Source organism: Arachis duranensis, chromosome 7 (genome assembly GCF_000817695.3).
Source record: "Arachis duranensis cultivar V14167 chromosome 7, aradu.V14167.gnm2.J7QH, whole genome shotgun sequence".
NCBI classification, from domain to species: domain Eukaryota; kingdom Viridiplantae; phylum Streptophyta; class Magnoliopsida; order Fabales; family Fabaceae; genus Arachis; species Arachis duranensis.
The window spans coordinates 65,413,945-65,420,423 of NC_029778.3; the positions used below are offsets into that span (position 1 = coordinate 65,413,945).

Genomic DNA, 6,479 nt, shown 5'->3' on the forward strand with positions numbered 1-6,479 from the left:
CAGCAGGATTATTCATCATGAGATATCATTCTTTCTATCGTAAGTTTTTTCATCATGCGCTATATATCCATCTATAAAAATTTATCATAATGATATATAATCTTGTATTGCAGCTTTACATAAGGAAGGTGCATACTCTCATCTCATGAATGACGAAGATCGTGAGAACCTAAAATGGCTCCATATTTTCAAGTAAGTTTGTGTTTAACTTAAATGTATCTTTTTTTTTACATATTCTTATGCTTCTTGTTAATTATATCACGAGCAATATTATATGAGGAACAAAATTTATTATTTTTTATTAACATTTAGCCAACATTAAACTATAAATACTAAATTATAAATCATAAATATGATCCAAAATATTGAGCTATAATAGTTCTCATATATCACTCGTAATTTTGTGTAGCAAATATGATCTGTATAGCAAGAGTAAAGTGTTAGTTGACGTTGAAAAAGTTAAGCCATACTATCAATCCCCCATTGAGAAGGTGAGACCAAATTTTATAGTTTTTTTTCTTAATTTAATATTCTGTGTTTTAGTTAACAATTTGGGGTTCTTATTCTTTTATTATGACATGTTTTGCAGTATTTTCTGGCAAAGCTTAAATGGTGAATGGTGAAGCCTCAGAATATATATAGAATGGTGTGCAGAGAGTTGAGTTGTTTCTTCCTGGCAAGCATGTTACATAATTTATTTTTAGTTGATCAATCCGTTGCATTTCTTGTCTTTTTAAGTTGCATTTGCAAGGATGTAAATTCATGTAATAACTGCATTATGTATTTGTATATTGCAAACAAATAAATATATACTACTAAATATTTCTTTCAAACGTTCGTTCGCAGTTTCTATTCCTAATTTTAATATTTTAATATTTGTACGAAGGTTGCGAGAACCGAATTATCCGCTCATCACAACACTAAACTTAAATTGTTGCTTGTCCCCAAGCAACTGAAAATCAAATAGGATAAAAAGAAGAGAATATACTATAAATCCCAAAATATCAATGAATATTAGTTCTAATTAGATGAGCGGGACTTGTAGCTTTTTGTTTCTGAACAGTTTTGTCATCTCACTTTATCCTTTGAAGTTTAGAATGATTGACATCCATAGGAATTCAGAGTTCAGATAGTGTTATTAATTTTCCTAGTTAAGTATATTGATTCTTGAACACAACTACTTTTATGAGTCTTGGCCGTGGCCCTAAGCACTTTATTTGCCAGTATTACAACCGGATACATAAATGCCACAGACACATGACTGGGTGAACCTTTTCAGATTGTGACTCAGCTTTGCTAAAGTCCCCAGTTAGAGGTGTCCAGAGCTCTTAAGCACACTCTTTTTGCTTTGGATCACGACTTTAACCACTCAGTCTCAAGCATTTCACTTGTACCTGCATGCCACAAGCACATGGTTAGGGGACAACTTGATTAGCCGCTTAGGCCTGTATTTTATTTCTTGGGCCCTTCTATCCATTGATGCTCAAAGCCTTGGATCCTTTTTACCCTTGCCTTTTGGTTTTAAGGGCTATTGGCTTTTTCTGCTTGCTTTTTCTTTTTCTTTCTCTTTTTTTATCTTTTTTTTGCAAGCTTTGTTCTTCACTGCTTTTTCTTGCTTCAAGAATCAGTTTTATGATTTTTCAGATTATCAATAACATTTCTCTTTTTCATCATTCTTTCAAGAGTCAACAATTTTAACATTAATAAACAACAAGATAAAAAATATGCATTGTTCAAGCATTCATTCAGAAAACAAAAAGTATTATCACCACATCAATATAATTAAACTAAATTCAAGGATGGATTCGAAACTTATGTACTTCTTGTTCTTTTGTATTAAAAATATTTTTCATTTAAGAGAGGTGAAGGATTCATGGAATTATTCATAGCCTTAAGACATAGTTACTAAACACTAATGATCATGTAATAAAGACTCAAAACATAAACAAACATGAAGCTTAAAACCGAAAAACAGAGAAATAGGAACAAGGAAGTTAAGGAATGAGTCCACCTTAGTGATGGTGGCGTCTTCTTCTTGAAGGACCAATGATGTCCTTGAGCTCCTCTATGTCTCTTCCTTGCCTTTGTTGCTCCTCCTTCATAGCTTTTTGATCTTCTCTAATCTCATGGAGAATGATGGAGTGCTCTTGGTGCTCCACCCTTAATTGGTCCATGTTATAACTCAAGTCTTCTAGAGAAGTGTTGAGTTGTTCCCAATTGTTGTTTGGAGGAAAATGCATCCCTTGAGGCATCTCAGGGATTCCTTGATAATGGGCTTCCTCATGTGTCTCTTGAGATCCATGAATGGGCTCTCATGTTTGCTCCATCCTCTTCTTAGTGATGGGCTTGTCCTCTTCAATGAGGATGTCTCCTTCTATGATAACTCCAGCTGAGTAGCATAGATGGAAAATGAGATGAGGAAAAGCTAGCCTTGCCAAGGTGGAGGACTTTTTGGCTACTTTGTAGAGTTCTAGAGAGATGAGTTCATGAACTTCTACTTCCTCTCCAATCATGATGCTATGGATCATGATGGCCCGATCCACAGTAACTTCAGATCGGTTGCTAGTGGGGATGATGGAGCGTTGGATGAACTCCAACCATCCTCTAGCCACAGGCTTAAGGTCCAGTCTTCTCAATTGAACCGGCTTGCCTTTAGAGTCTCTTTTCTATTGAGCTCCTTTAACACATATGTCCATAAGGACTTGGTCCAACCTTTGATCAAAGTTGACCCTTCTAGTGTAGGGGCGTGCATCTTCTTGCATCATAGACAAGTTGAATGCCAACCTTACATTTTTCGGATTGAAATCTAAGCATTTCCCCCAAACCATTGTAAGATAATTCTTTGGATTCGGGTTCATACTTTGATCATGGTTCCTAGTGATCCATGCATTAGCATAGAACTCTTGAACCATTAAGATTCTGACTTGTTGAATGGGGTTGGTTAGAACTACCCAACCTCTTCTTTGAATCTCATTTTGGATCTCCAGATACTCATTTTTCTTGAGCATGAAAGGGACTTCAGGGATCACCTTCTTCTTGGCCACAACTTTATAGAAGTGGTCTTGATGGACCTTTGAGATGAATCTCTCCATCTTCCATAAATCGGAGGTGGAAGCTTTTGTCTTTCCTTTCCTCTTTCTAGAGGTTTCTCCGGCCTTAGGTGCCATAAGTGGTTATGAAAAAACAAAAAATCTATGCTTTTACCACACCAAACTTAGAATGTTGCTCGCCCTCGAGCAAAAAAAAGAAAGAATAGAAGAAGAAGAAGAAGAAGATATGGAGGAGAGGGAGAGAGATGTGTTTTCGGCCAAGGGGGAGAAGAGAGGGTGGTGTTGTGTGAGAATGAAGAAGGATGGAGGGGTTTATATAGTGGAGGGATAGGGGTTTGGTTCGGCCATTTAGGGTGGGTTTGGGTGGGAAAGAGATTTTGAATTTGAATGTAGGTGGGGTTTATGGGGAAGAGTGGATGGATGCTAGTGGTGAAGAGGTGATGGGGAAGAGAGATTGAGGTGATTGGTGAAGGGTTTTTTTTGGGGGAAGAGTGTTATTGGATTGTGTGAAGAAGAGAGAGGGTGAGTTGAGGTAAGTGGGGATCCTGTGGGGTCCACAGATCCTGAGGTGTCAAGGATTTATCATTCCTGCACCAATTAGGCGTGTAAAACGCCCTCTGCATGCAATCCTGGCGTTTAACGCCAGGTTGATGCTTGTTTCTGGCGTTAAACGCCAGCTCAATGCTTGTTTTGGGCGTTCAACGCCAATCTGCAACATGTTTCTGGCGTTGAACGCCAGTTCCATGCTTGTTTCTGGCGTTTAACGCCAGCTCTCCTCAGGGTGTAATCCTGGCGTTTAAACGCCAGACTGCTATTTGTTTCTGGCGTTCAACGCCAAATTCATGCTCTGTTCTGGCGTTGAACAACAGCCAGATGCTCCTTAATGGCGTTTAAATGCCAATAAGCTCTTCCTCCAGGGTGTGCTGTTTCCTTTGCTATTTTTGATTCTGTTTTTAATTTTAGTATTTGTTTTGTGACTCCACATGATCATGAACCTAATAAAACATAAAAGAACAATAAAAATATAGATAAATAAAAATTGGGTTGCCTCCCAATAAGCACATCTTTAATGTCTATAGCTTGACAGTAAGCTCTCATGGAGCTCACAGATCATCAGAGCATTATTGGGACCTCCCAACACCAAACTTAGAGTTTGAATGTGGGGGTTCAACACCAAACTTAGAGTTTGGTTGTGGCCTTCCAACACCAAACTTAGAGTTTGATTGTGGGGGATTTGTTTGACTTTGTATTGAGAGAAGCTTTTCATGCTTCCTCTCCATGTTTACAGAAGGATAACCTTGAGCTTTAAACACAAGGTAGTCCCCATTCAATTGAAGGACTAGTTCACCTCTGTCAACATCAATCCCAGCTTCTGATGTGGCTAGGAAGGGTCTTCCAAGGATGATGCATTCATCCTTCTCCTTCCCAGTGTCTAGGATTATGAAATCAGCAGGGATGTAAAGGCCTTTAACCTTCACTAACACATCCTCTAGCAATCCATAAGATTGTTTTATTGACTTGTCTGCCATCTCTAATGAGATTCTTGCAGCTTATACCTCAAAGATCCCTAGCTTCTGCATTACAGAGAGTGGCATAAGATTTATACCTGACCCCAGGTCACACAGAGCCTTCTCAAAAGTCATGGTGCCCATGGTACAGGGTATTAAGAATTTACCAGGATCTTGTTTCTTTTGAGGTAAAGTTTGCTGAACCCATGTATCTAGTTCACTAATGAGCAAGGGAGGTGCATCTTTCCAAGTCTCATTACCAAACAACTTGGCATTCAGCTTCATGATAGCTCCTAGATATTGAGCAACTTGTTCTCCAGTTACATCTTCATCCTCTTCAGAGGAAGAATAGTTTTCAGAGCTCATGAATGGCAGAAGGAGGTTTAATGGAATCTCTATGGTCTCTATGTGAGCCTCAGATTCCTCTAGGTCCTCAATAGGGAACTCCTTGTTTGGGAGACGTCCCATGAGGTCTTCCTCATTGGGATTCACGTCCTCCCCTTCCTCTCTAGGTTCGGCCATTTTGATTATGTCAATGGCATTGCACTCCCTTTTTGGATTCTCTTCAGTATTACTTGGGAGAGTACTAGGAGGAGTTTCAGTGATTTTCTTACTTAGCTGGCCCACTTGTGCCTCTAAATTTCTAATGGAGGACCTTGTTTCACTCATGGAACTTAAAGTGGCCTTAGATAGATCACAGAATATATTTACTAAGCTAGAGGGGCTCTGCTCAGAATTCTCTGTCTGTTGCTGAGAAGATGATGGAAAAGGCTTGCTATTGCTAAACCTGTTTCTTCCACCATTATTAAAGCCTTGTTGGGGCTTTTGCTGATCCTTCCATGAGAAATTTGGATGGTTTCTCCATGAGAAATTATAGGTGTTCCCATAGGGTTCACCCATGTAATTCACCTCTGCCATTGCAGGGTTCTCAGGATCATAAGCTTCTTCTTCAGAAGATGCCTCTTTAGTACTGTTGGATGCATTTTGCCATCTATTCAGACTTTGAGATATCATGTTGACTTGCTGAGTCAACATTTTGTTCTGAGCCAATATGGCATTCAGAGCATCAATTTCAAGAACTTCCCTCTTCTGAGGCATCCAATTACTCACAGGATTCCTCTTAGAGGTGTACATGAATTGGTTATTTTCAACCATGTCAATGAGTTCCTGAGCTTCTGCAGGCGTTTTCTTTAGGTGAATGGATCCACCTGCAGAATAGTCCAGTGATATCTTAGAGAACTCAGATAGACCATAATAGAATATATCTAAAATGGTCCACTCTGAAAGCATGTCAGAAGGACACCTTTTGGTCATTTGCTTGTATCTTTCCCAAGCTTCATAGAGGGATTTACCATCTTTCTGTTTGAAGGTCTGAACATCCACTCTAAGCTTGCTCAGCTTTTGAGGAGGAAAGAACTTAGCCAAGAAGGCCGTGACCAGCTTATCCCAAGAGTCCAGGCTATCTTTAGGTTGTGAGTCCAACCATGTTCTAGCTCTGTCTCTTACAACAAAAGGGAAAAGCATGAGCCTGTAGACTTCAGGATCTACTCCATTAGTCTTAACAATCTCACAGATCTACAAGAATTCAGTTAAAAACTGATAGGGATCTTCTGATGGAAGTCTATGAAACTTGCAGTTCTGTTGCATTATAGCAACTAGTTGAGGTTTCAGCTCAAAATTATTTGCTCCAATGGCAGGGATTGAGATGCTTCTTCCATCAAATTTGGAAGTAGGTGTAGTATAATCACCAAGCATCCTCCTTGTGCCTCTACCATTATTATTGGGTTCAGCCATGTCTCTTTCTTTTTCGAGATTCTCTGTAAGGTTTTCTCTGTGTCCTTGTCCTTGCTCCTGCTCATTTGAAAAAGAAGATAACAGAAAAGAAAGAGGAATCCTCTATGTCACAGTATAGAGATTCCTT

At 39.0% G+C, this 6,479-nt stretch overlaps 1 non-coding gene across 1 annotated transcript; it reads left to right on the forward strand.

Annotated features, from left to right (window-relative positions):
* The first annotated feature begins 5,842 nt into the window (after positions 1-5,842).
* On the forward strand, positions 5,843-5,950 carry LOC127740970 (small nucleolar RNA R71). The gene has a single exon (XR_008001825.1). It is a non-coding gene; the product is annotated as a small nucleolar RNA R71 (small nucleolar RNA).
* The last annotated feature ends 529 nt before the right edge of the window (positions 5,951-6,479 follow it).